Genomic DNA, 12,258 nt, shown 5'->3' with positions numbered 1-12,258 from the left:
GTGCGACTTTGCAAAGTTAAACTTGTAACCTATGTCAGCAAAGTTACAAATTATGCTATTTACTTGACACAGATGCTCCCAAAGATCGTCGTCTGTGAGATAAATGTCATCCACATACGAACAAGCAACTGGGTCGAAGCTCTCCAGAAGAGAGACAATGCGTGCGGAGAATACTCCAGGACTGTTCTTGTAGCCCATTGGGAGTCGTCGAAACATTTTTTGCACACCGCCGCATGTAAAACTGGTCCATTGGGAACTTAGACCGTCTAGTCTATGGGCATAAAAACCATTGGAAATGTCAAGCGTGGTTTTAAACCGTTTACGCTCAAGACTATTCACTAACGCAGAGCCATGAGTATTCTGTACTGCGCAGTTACGGCAATGCGAGTTCAAATGCCTATAATCCAAAACCAAACGATATGAGCCGTCCGGCTTGTTCACAGTAAAAAGGGGGTTATTCATTGGTGACACACATGTTTCAATTACACCTTGATATTCCAATTGTTCAAGGATAGCCGCGACTGAAGCTTTGGCTTCACGCCGTATGGGATTTTGAGGTTGAGGCTGTGGCTGAGACCGTAAAGGAATCTCGTGGCTTGGTGACAATTTATCCCAGCCACACTGATTACGGTACACAGCCGGCGCAAGCGCCAGAGCCCACTCTTCTGCAAAATGCAGCGCTTCCACCCTCGGCACAGTGTGCGCGAAGCTGGGCAGGATTACCTCCTCCCCTCGCGGAGCTGCGAGAACAAAAGGTGGGGGCCAGTCAGCCTCCGAAAGCAAAATGTCATACGTAGATGAGAGATTTTCCCAAAATACCCCTTTTACAGTTCGCTGCATGTCACCTTCAATTAGCAGGACAATTTCAAAAAGACGTTCAGGGGGAGCAACATGCGTATCAGCAGTTTCAATCACAACATAAGTATCAGTCGCTGTCACCTTCAACAGTGGACGGAGGGCCTCTCTCACTATGGTAATCTCTGCTGCGCTCTCCAGCAAGGTCAGAGCCCATGTCAGATTCCGAAGCCGCGTTCTCACTATCTGGGGCATAACGATGCGCGGCGACTTTCTTCGTGGCAAACTGTGGTCTCTTGGGCGTAGAGCCTTCCTGCTGCTCTCCACTGTTTCGCGGGCGGGGCTGACCACGTCCTTGCTGGCCACCCCGGCCCCTGCCGCCCCCTCCACCACCGGTTGACGGAGCCGATGAGTCCTGAAAGGAACGAGGAGAGCGTTGGTCAGAAGCCTGAAACCTTTCAGGCGATTTAATCATCGCACGGTCGCGCAAATCATAAACACGACCCGACTGCGCAGGCAACGGAGACGCAGGAGCAGAAACCTGTGTTTGTTGTTGTTGTTGCTTACCCTGATTCTGCTTTTTAGTCCAATTTTGTTTCTTGGACTTTTGTTGACCACTAGTTTCCGATGTCTGACTCTGGGGCTGCTTTTTCTCTTTATCAGGAAAAGCTTTAACCCCCATGGCATTGCGGCCAACCGTTTTATAAGCAGCCACAATTATTCTTGCCAACCGTCCGGGTCGTTCGGCCTCGGGAACCAACGCCACTGCGTTAGCAACCTGAAAGTTCACTGCATCCCCCTTGACATTCGCAAGGATCAGATCGCAAACAACATCAAAGGAGCCACACAGGCGCATACCCAATTCAACAGCCGACTCCGGACCGTGTTTGTCTTGAACACGTTTAAGGACCCCACCTAGATTGGTCACAGACGGGGAGCCATAGCACCTCGAATAGACCGCTGCAAAAGTCTTGCCCCAGGTCTCACAGTCAACAAGTTCAGGAGCCAAATCCTTCGGTAAACTTAGTGTAAGAATCCGGTGTTTATCACCCGGACTCGTGTTGGGAAACACAGCTTCCAGCTGGCCGAATTTCTCAGCAATCCAGAACGGAAAATCATCCTTGTCCTGGGGCTTTTTACCCATCACGGAATTTACCATGACCGGATTGATTTTCAGACCAGCATGTTCTGCACGAAGCTGTGCGCCCCTAGGGGCCGCGTCCTGAACATTACGGCTAGTGTAATGAACAAGCGCTCTAATCACTTCCACCGCGACTTCATGAAGCCGCCGCAGATCAGTCACGTTACAAGTGGCGCGTTGAGGGTGAGGAGTGAATGCAGCCAAAGCGGGCCAAGGTGTGCCCGGAATGGACAAAGGACCTAACCTCGGAGCGGTTAAAGCGTGTGGTAGGGCGCCACCAAACCAAACTCCATGCTGCCAAGCATCAATAGGAACCTCCAGTGCTCTGTACGGAGCGTACGCAACCAGTACATCCGAAGCAGTGTAGGAATGGAACACACCAGAATTAGCGTTCACCGGCGGAAATGTCACCCACGAATAAAACAGTTTGTACGGGTAAGCATGTTCCGCACTCACCACAAGAACTACAGCCAAGCCTTCCACAGGAACATCATAAGCCCGCAAATGGTCACGCACCGCAATGCGACTATGCTGCGGGATGTCCACGGCTTGTGCCATGTCAGCACAGGAAAGAGAAAACACAAAGATTACTTTGTAGCACAACTGGGTAGTAATTCAAAGAAACCGTTTACAGATAGTTTCAAGCTTGAAAAAGACCTATTTCAAAAATAGGTAGGTTTCTCCGACACTGCCGTTTTCCGGAAACGGGAATGAAGGCGTTAAGGTTTGAATGATATACTACTCGAGTGTCATGATATAAGGCCAATCAACGTATGGGCGCCATGTAGCAGGGTTTCCGTTCTCCCACAGAACTGTGCACAGAGATCTAGAACCTGGGTGAGTTAGGGTGACCCAAAACTCACCTTTGTTTCAGAAATCCCCTTACCAAGCTAGCTACAGTGTCTCATCGGTAGTAATAACTTACCAATGACTTAGACAATCCAGAACATGAACTTAGAGTACCTCAGGTATCGTGGAACACATGAACACTCTTTCGTTATATTATCATTCCAAACCGAAACTGGGAGGCAAAGAATACACGTGCAAGTTTGAAATGTTTATTTTTCAATGCAGCATTCTCAAACGCAGTATCTTGTATAGTATCAACATACATATTATATAAATCAGAGTCAGCAGCATAGTCACTAATCCATAGTAAGCAAAAGGTGATAGCATGTTATGATGCAAAAATCTATAGAACTCTGTATCACCTATATTTCGCGCACCCTAATTAGCATATTATATTATATCTAAGAAGGTCTCATCTGGGTTCTATCAGGGCGGACCCATACCTCTAATTCTCAGTAGGAGGAGATCACATCAACTGCTACCAGCTCTCTGCATGCTCAGCATCAAGTGTGTTGATTCATTCCCTGTAACTGTATCTTAAACTCGCGTAGAGCCCAATGTTGGCAGCAACATTATTTGTGTTATGTCTAACGTGGTGCGAGGATCAGGCCTTCAGCAACCTTGTGTTAGGTTATTCTTAGAGTGTGCAGTTCTCGGTGTACAATATTTGTGAAAAAACAAGGGCCCCCTGGTAAGGATGAAAATCCTGGGTCAGGGAAAATATACAATGTGAGGGTAACCACCCAGGCTATTTGTATAGCAACCACAGGCTATATATTCAACTGCATATTTACAACAAGGGGTGGTGAGGGACAGAGTCTCTGAATTAAGCAGAAAGCTCTCACCCAGTCAAGAGATCAGGGCTAGATCCAACACCGTTTTTTAGCTCACTGCACCATCCCAGTTTCAGAACCTGGCTGTATGCAAATTAGTCTGTTCCTGTCCCAGTGCATGATGGGAAAAGGGCAAACCAAACTACAAAAGCCAATTCTTACACTGGGAAGGAAACAAGCTCCCGGGGACCGGTTTCTGGCATTACAGCCGTCTTCGGCCCGGTTTGCTTGAATCCTGATGGTGCAATGAGCAAGGGTCTCACATCTGAGAATACCCTTCCACGCTTAGGGTGGACAAAAATATTTACAACAAGGGGTGGTGAGGGACAGAGTCTCTGAATTAAGCAGAAAGCTCTCACCCAGTCAAGAGATCAGGGCTAGATCCAACACCGTTTTTTAGCTCACTGCACCATCCCAGTTTCAGAACCTGGCTGTATGCAAATTAGTCTGTTCCTGTCCCAGTGCATGATGGGAACAGGGCAAACCAAACTACAAAAGCCAATTCTTACACTGGGAAAGAAACAAGCTCCCGGGGACCGGTTTCTGGCATTACAGCCGTCTTCGGCCCGGTTTGCTTGAATCCTGATGGTGCAATGAGCAAGGGTCTCACATCTGAGAATACCCTTCCACGCTTAGGGTGGACAAAAATATTTACAACAAGGGGTGGTGAGGGACAGAGTCTCTGAATTAAGCAGAAAGCTCTCACCCAGTCAAGAGATCAGGGCTAGATCCAACACCGTTTTTTAGCTCACTGCACCATCCCAGTTTCAGAACCTGGCTGTATGCAAATTAGTCTGTTCCTGTCCCAGTGCATGATGGGAACAGGGCAAACCAAACTACAAAAGCCAATTCTTACACTGGGAAGGAAACAAGCTCCCGTGGACCGGTTTCTGGCATTACAGCCGTCTTCGGCCCGGTTTGCTTGAATCCTGATGGTGCAATGAGCAAGGGTCTCACATCTGAGAATACCCTTCCACGCTTAGGGTGGACAAAAATATTTACAACAAGGGGTGGTGAGGGACAGAGTCTCTGAATTAAGCAGAAAGCTCTCACCCAGTCAAGAGATCAGGGCTAGATCCAACACCGTTTTTTAGCTCACTGCACCATCCCAGTTTCAGAACCTGGCTGTATGCAAATTAGTCTGTTCCTGCCCCAGTGCATGATGGGAACAGGGCAAACCAAACTACAAAAGCCAATTCTTACACTGGGAAGGAAACAAGCTCCCGGGGACCGGTTTCTGGCATTGGGATGGGGCAGTGAAATAAATAACGGTGATGGATCAAGCCCTGATCTTTGGACTGGGTAAGAGTGGTCTGTTCAATTCAGACACTCTGTTCATCACCACCCCCTTTTGTAAATCGATTTTGGCCACTATAGGTGTGGTAGGGTATACTCAGACATGAGTCCCTTTCTCACTGCTCCATCAGGATTCAAGCAAGCCGGGCCGAAGACGGCTGAAATGCCAGAAACCGGTCCCCGGTAGCTTGTCTCCTTTCTGGTAAAGAATTGGCTTGGTAGTTTAGTCTGCCCTGTTCCCATGATGCACTGGGCCAGGGACAGACTGATTTGCATATAGCCAGGTTCTGAGCTGGGATGGGGCAGTGAGATAAATAACGGTGATGGATCAAGCCCTGATCTTTGGACTGGGTAAGAGTGGTCTGTTCAATTCAGACACTCTGTTCATCACCACCCCCTTTTGTAAATCGATTTTGGCCACTATAGGTGTGGTAGGGTATACTCAGACATGAGTCCCTTTCTCACTGCTCCATCAGGATTCAAGCAAGCCGGGCCGAAGACGGCTGAAATGCCAGAAACCGGTCCCCGGTAGCTTGTCTCCTTTCTGATAAAGAATTGGCTTGGTAGTTTAGTCTGCCCTGTTCCCATGATGCACTGGGCCAGGGACAGACTGATTTGCATATAGCCAGGTTCTGAGCTGGGATGGGGCAGAGAGATAAATAACGGTGATGGATCAAGCCCTGATCTTTGGACTGGGTAAGAGTGGTCTGTTCAATTCAGACACTCTGTTCATCACCACCCCCTTTTGTAAATCGATTTTGGCCACTATAGGTGTGGTAGGGTATACTCAGACATGAGTCCCTTTCTCACTGCTCCATCAGGATTCAAGCAAGCCGGGCCGAAGACGGCTGAAATGCCAGAAACCGGTCCCCGGTAGCTTGTCTCCTTTCTGGTAAAGAATTGGCTTGGTAGTTTAGTCTGCCCTGTTCCCATGATGCACTGGGCCAGGGACAGACTGATTTGCATATAGCCAGGTTCTGAGCTGGGATGGGGCAGTGAGATAAATAACGGTGATGGATCAAGCCCTGATCTTTGGACTGGGTAAGAGTGGTCTGTTCAATTCAGACACTCTGTTCATCACCACCCCCTTTTGTAAATCGATATATTCAACTGCAACATTCCCAAGATCAGAGAACTTAAACCATAACACAAACAATAAAATTGATATCAGAATTGGTGTATTTTAATAAAAACAGGGATAAATTCCTTTTACAATATAAATATACAATTATAATGAATTGATGATAAAAGGTGATATATTTTATATTTAAGAAAACACAAATTAAAAAAAACATTAGACGGGCATTGATACATGTGCTGTCTATTGTTATTCTGGCTGTTGTATATGAGTTCTCGGTGTACAGACAGTTGTACCAAGTGTACCAAGCACGACTGATACTAGAGCAAATAACATATTATTCTCAAATAAATCACATCTTTCGTCTAGGTTGAAAGCTACAATAACAATTAGGTGTCGTGTGCAAACTCAAGCTGGAAGAAAATATTGCGTTTAAACATTTAATAAGCTCATGCTAACTTAACACAATATATAGAAACGTAGTAACCATATGACAATCCAGACACTTATACATCCACTCATTCTTCAATATGTAAGACATATTTTAACTTTACAGAAACATACAGTCACTGGGTGTTGTCATCAGTGATGTCATCAGTGATGTCATTTGAGATGTCATCAGTGATGTCATCAGTGATGTCACTGACCATGTCATGAATGATGTAATATGTGACATCATCAGCAGTGGATTGCGGGTGTGCGATATATAGTTAGTGCAACTAACTATATATGCGAATTTCAATTGTTTTCTGCGAGTAAATTAAGGTTTTGTAAATGCTAATCCCTAACTATATATGGTCTATAACCTATGGTTTTTTCAGTGAATTTTCAAGGTTTTGTAAATGCTAATTCCTAACTATATATGGTCTATAACCTATGGTTTTTTCAGTGAATTTCAATGGTTTTTTAATAGCAAATATCAAAAGCTGTAAAATGTCAAGTACGTGGTAGTTAAAAACATTTTCGTATTTATGCACGCTGATGTGCTTTGAACGCTGCCCTCCCCCCCTCCTCTTTTCTTTTAGGAGTATTCTCTCTTTGCAGATAGTGAAGGGTAGGTAACACAGGCCTTTGCCCCCGTTGTAATCCGTCGTGCCTGCTTCCCTCTCCATTTGATTGATTGTTATCCTAGCATTTATTGTTTTGGAATTGGTTCTCTTTGGTTCATTCTCTATTTACAAACAAGCACAGAGTCGCAATACTCTGTTTAGTCTTTGCAGATAGTGAAAAATCGTTAAAAAAACAAAAGGAATCAAGCAAAATCAGTAGGCCACTAATGGGATTTCTTTTTGACCTCGCTAAAATAGAAACATTATGAACAACCCCTCATGACAAATACGAAACTAGTGAGAGGAACTGAGCTCGACACCATGATGGCTGCAAGACAGCTCGGCTCCGCCGCCCACCCCACCCAAAATAACGACAAACACTATGCAAATATTATAAATATATACAACACACCAGCAAAGTAACAGGGTAAAATGTTTTATTAAATAACTATTTACATGGCAGCCTGCTGCAACATCAATCCAAACAAGCCTTTGTATTTTGGGCTCAAAATAAACCATCAATAGTAAGATTTTCATAGGTGAGTGTAGGTTCATGGTTTTCCATCCACAGACTAAAAGCCTGGAGTGGGAGTGAAAGAACAATAACTAGGTAAGAAGGAAGTCAGAGGTTGTGGGAAGGACTCTGGATATGGTATGTTGCTTGGTCCCTGAGATGCTTCGATGTCACTGCCTTGCACAAATGGCATAAGTCCTGGATGTTGGGTGCCATAGTTGAGGGTTCGGAGCAGCGCTTGTAACACTGTCTGAAGCTTATTTGCACCTGCTGCAGCTTCACTATTCTCAAAGTAAGTGGGGGCTGTTTGTGGACCTGACTGCATTGGAAAACAATGTGATGCGGTGCCTCCCTGAACCGCTTGGCGGAGGCCCCCGAGATAATTGCGCCTGCTCCACACCTTGTCCCACAATCCGTTTGACCTGAAGACACGTCCTGCGGTGCCCTGGTCCGACCATCACATATACCAGCGCCAAGAGACGGCGCGGGGTGCAGTAGAAGGGAGAGGTGGCGCGAACGAGCCTCCCCCACCTCCCCAGGTGGAGGTTTCTCAGCTACACCCCAGCGCTTCACTCGACCAGCTGACTTGCGCCCTCTCTTGCGACACAGTGCCTCGCTCGGCCAGCTGAATTGTGCCAGCTCTTCCTATTACAACGTCTCACCCGCCATCCAACGGAATTGCACCCAATCTTGCGGTACAGTGACAGGCGGCTGCTACGGAGCTCACGAAATGGCGGTCGGCTCCACAGACTTGGGCCTGGCCTGCAAAGATGGCTCTGGGCAACCGTGGAACTCGGACGCTTGACTGCTAGGGCATGGGCCCCATTCCCAAAAGAGTCCCCTCAGCCTTGAAGATTCTACAACAGTCACCGGGACCCCCGACTCCCGTAGACTTCAGGTGGGGAGCGACTGCCATGATTGCTCGCGGAATGGCCACAACGTAGCCACGAGATGGTGGTGCTCTCATGCTGACACCAGCTTCAGTCTGAAACATCCAGAAACACTGTAGACTACCAATTCGATCAGTTCCGGTGGAGCCCCAACGTGACCCGGTAGAGAAGAACTTGCCCTCCCCTCTTTGACTGATGGTTCTTGTTGCCTGTCCCTTCTCTTGTCATTTAACAGAACTTTTTGGACTGCTGAAAGGGGTTGTGTTCCGACCGCTGGTTGGTGGAGACATTTTGACTATATTCTGGACCTGCGTTGTCGCGTAATGCATCATATGACGCGCCGCGTTAGCGCACCGGGAAGTGATCCGGTGCGCGAGGCGCAGCTTCCCGGAAACGATCCAGAGTGCGGTGCGCAGCGCGTAACGTAAGCATAACAGGTCATGTGACTTGTTAATAAAACTTCTCATTGGTTCATTTTACTTTTGTTATTCTAATGATGAAAGGCTTGGTCATATGACCTAAAAATAACACTTTTCATTGCTTTCAAACATTTTTTTTTCCCAAATGATTAAAGCCCCACTTTTTTTTTTCTCACTCTGACTTGTAAAGCAAAGGACCCAGATGCATTTACAGTTTATCACTAACAATGTTCCAGGCTAATGTATTTTCCCGGGAAATTTACAACTGTCCTGCAAGTAAAATATTCCTATTTCGAGAAAAAGGGCGTTTCTTTGTCCCATGAGGGAGCCGTTGAACAAAAGAGGCTCGGCCTGCTGTCTTAGTCGCTGATAGGCATGAATATCGGATTCTTATCAATCACTTTATGTTGCAGGAGTGGAAAACACAACAGCCCTTGACCATTTATCCTTACTGGGTTCCTGCGTGTTATACCTTTTAACCGTCATGTCATTGGGCTGCTTTATTTCACTTGCCTTTTACTGATTCGAAAACAGTGGCTATTATTCAAAACTTTACCAATCTAGGTACTACTACCATGTTTTGTTTTAAAAACCTTTATTGTGAAAATGTCAGTATACAACTACGGGCCTATAACCACGTGGGCCGGCCACGGAGCAAACTGGAATCGTATATGATGAGGGGACATTTACACTGTAGAAGAACGTAACGGGCGACCCATTAGGTTGCAAGAACTAAGGTGTCTAACATTTGCGGAATCGGTGGACGTACATTTTATAATCAAAGTACGACAGGGCCAGTTACAATAAAATTATCTAGATATACATTTGCGGGCAAGTACCATGGGTGACATTAATTCGAACTTTCAATAGTACAGTAATCAATAACACATCAGAACTTAATATCAATAGGGATGTCCAAATGTTCAATCAATACTCGTCCCCGCCCGCCATGTGCTTCAAAACTGCATATGTATCTCGTGATATCAAGGTTGGGCAACCAGTACACAACAAGGAGTTACGAGTCCCATTTATACCGGCTCCATTTTGGGCAAGGCCGGGCAGGTCCAGGATATAGTCAAAATGTCTCCACCAACCAGCGGTCGGACCAGAACCCCTTTTGACAGTCCAAAAAGGTTCCGTTAAATGACAACAGAAGAAATAGTCAACAAGAACAATCAGTCAAAAGAGGGGACGCTTTCGTGAATGGGGCCCATGCCCTAGCAGGCAAGCGTCCGAGTTCCAAGGTGTCCCAGGGCCATTTTAGTGGACCAGGCCCAAATCCAAAGAGCTGGCCACCATTTTGAGAGTCCTGTTGCAGCCGGCTATCGCTGCACCGCAAGAGTAGCCGCAATTCAGCTGGATGGCGGGTGAGTCACTGTACCGCAAGAGCGGGCGGAACTCAGCTGGATGGAGGGTGAGGCACTGTGCCGCAAGAGCGGGCAGAACTCAGCTGGAAGGCGAGTGAAACGCTAAGGGGTGCCCCACTGCAGATGAGGTGCCTCCACCTGGGGAGGAGGGAGAGGCCCGTTTGCGCCGCCTTCCCCCCCCCCGGGCACCCCACGCCGTCTTTCGGCGCAGCATTGTAGGATGGCCACACCAGTGAAACTTGCTGGACACCACCTCGGTGCCATCCGGATCTCGGCGCGTTCGAGTCACTGTACCGCAAGAGCGGGCGAAACTCAGCTGGATGGCGGGCGAGACGCTGTACCGCAAGAGCAGGCGGAACTGTGCCGCTAGAGCGGGCAGAACTCAGCTGGAAGGCGAGTGAAACGCTAAGAGGCGCCCCACTGCAGATGAGGTGCCTTCACCTGGGGAGGCGGGAGAGGCCTGTTTACGCCGCCTCCCCCCCCCAGGCACCCCACGCCGTCTTTCGGCGCAGCATTGTAGGATGGCCACACCAGTGAAACTTGCTGGACACCACCTCGGTGCCATCCGGATCTCGGCGCGTTGTGCTGCCTTCGGCCTACTGTAGCAGCAAGTGCAGGCGCAACTCTGCTGGATGGCGAGTGAAACGGTAAGGGGCGCCGCACTGCACATGAGGTGCCTCCACCTGGGGAGGCGAGAGAGGCCAGTTTGCGCCGCCTCCCCCCCGCCCGGGCACCCCACGCCGTCTTTCTGCGCAGCATTGTAGGATGGACACACCAGTGCGGCAACTTGCTGGGCACCACCTTGGTGCCATCCGGATCTCGGCGCGTTGTGCTGCCTTCGGCCTATTCGCACATCGGTCCGCTACTGACGCCGCCTCACAGGCTGTCAGGCTGCAGAAAATTCTGTGGTATTGGACTGCACAGGAACAGAGATGCCGATTCCCAAATCCACTCTGAACGATAACCCAGAGCCCACAGATAACATGAGCCTCTAAGCCATCCTCCGAGGGAAGGGGGATTGGATAAAATAACAAAAGAGAGAGAAGAGAAGAGACTGTCTGGCAGATTCTTGTCTTCAGATCCGGTCTGCAGATCTTGTCATGACTAATGCACACAGGGAAGAGAGAAACAAATCATTAGCTCCTAATTCTCTCTCTCTAACCTATCTAAATCCCTATGGGTTCTGACCTACCAAGTAAATCTCCAGAGCTAGCCTCTCTTCTGTACTATCAGCGTGCATGAGAGTTTCTTTGCTGAATTGCACCTTCTCTCCGGGTATCAAGAGTATGGCTTTAATGTTCTTTACTTCGTGCTTTTCCTTGATACATTTCGATGACTGAAAACTTAGGACCTCGTGAATTCTCACAACTGGACAGTTCAATGTAGAGATAGGAATATCTTGACTAAATCAATCACTGCTCGGAACTAGTCTTTGACATAGCTATTTCTCGGAAGCTAGAACTTCAGAATTACGTAATTCACAGTCTATTAAGCATGCTCTAGATGACACTTATCTACGTTGTTCCGTCCTCTCTCTTCACTGAGAAAATAGAGCGCCGACTCCTCCTCAGTTGTCAGTGCCGGACCTACGCACTCGACAACTCTTCACGGAAAACTGGAAATTTCGCGCTGCAAGTTTCTTCGGAATGATCTTCTCTTGGCTGGGAAAGGGGGCTGGGAAGCTCTAAAGGGAAAACGCTAAGAAAACGGGACTCGAAGATTTTCTTCACAGGAAACAACTGGATAGCTTCTACCTCAGGCAAGGTTCACGGTGAAGTGCGCAGCTCTCTGGTTGACGGCGCCTCACCTCAGCTGCGGTGATGATGAGGCTGGAAGACTAGAACGCTAACTCAGCGCGACTCTGGCGGCCATCTTGGAGTGCCAGAGTTGCATGCATGCTGACCAAGAACCTCTTCCTTGTCGTGCATTTTCTTTCAAGAAATGTTCTGTAGTGATTACGCTCACACGAGGGGTATGGGTTCTGACAGTACCCCCCAACAAGGCAGATTCCTTCCCCCTTGGCTTGG

The sequence above is a fragment of the Lissotriton vulgaris genome, chromosome 3_2 (genome assembly GCF_964263255.1).
Source record: "Lissotriton vulgaris chromosome 3_2, aLisVul1.2, whole genome shotgun sequence".
Taxonomy (NCBI): domain Eukaryota; kingdom Metazoa; phylum Chordata; class Amphibia; order Caudata; family Salamandridae; genus Lissotriton; species Lissotriton vulgaris.
Note: the sequence above shows the minus strand (reverse complement) of the source record.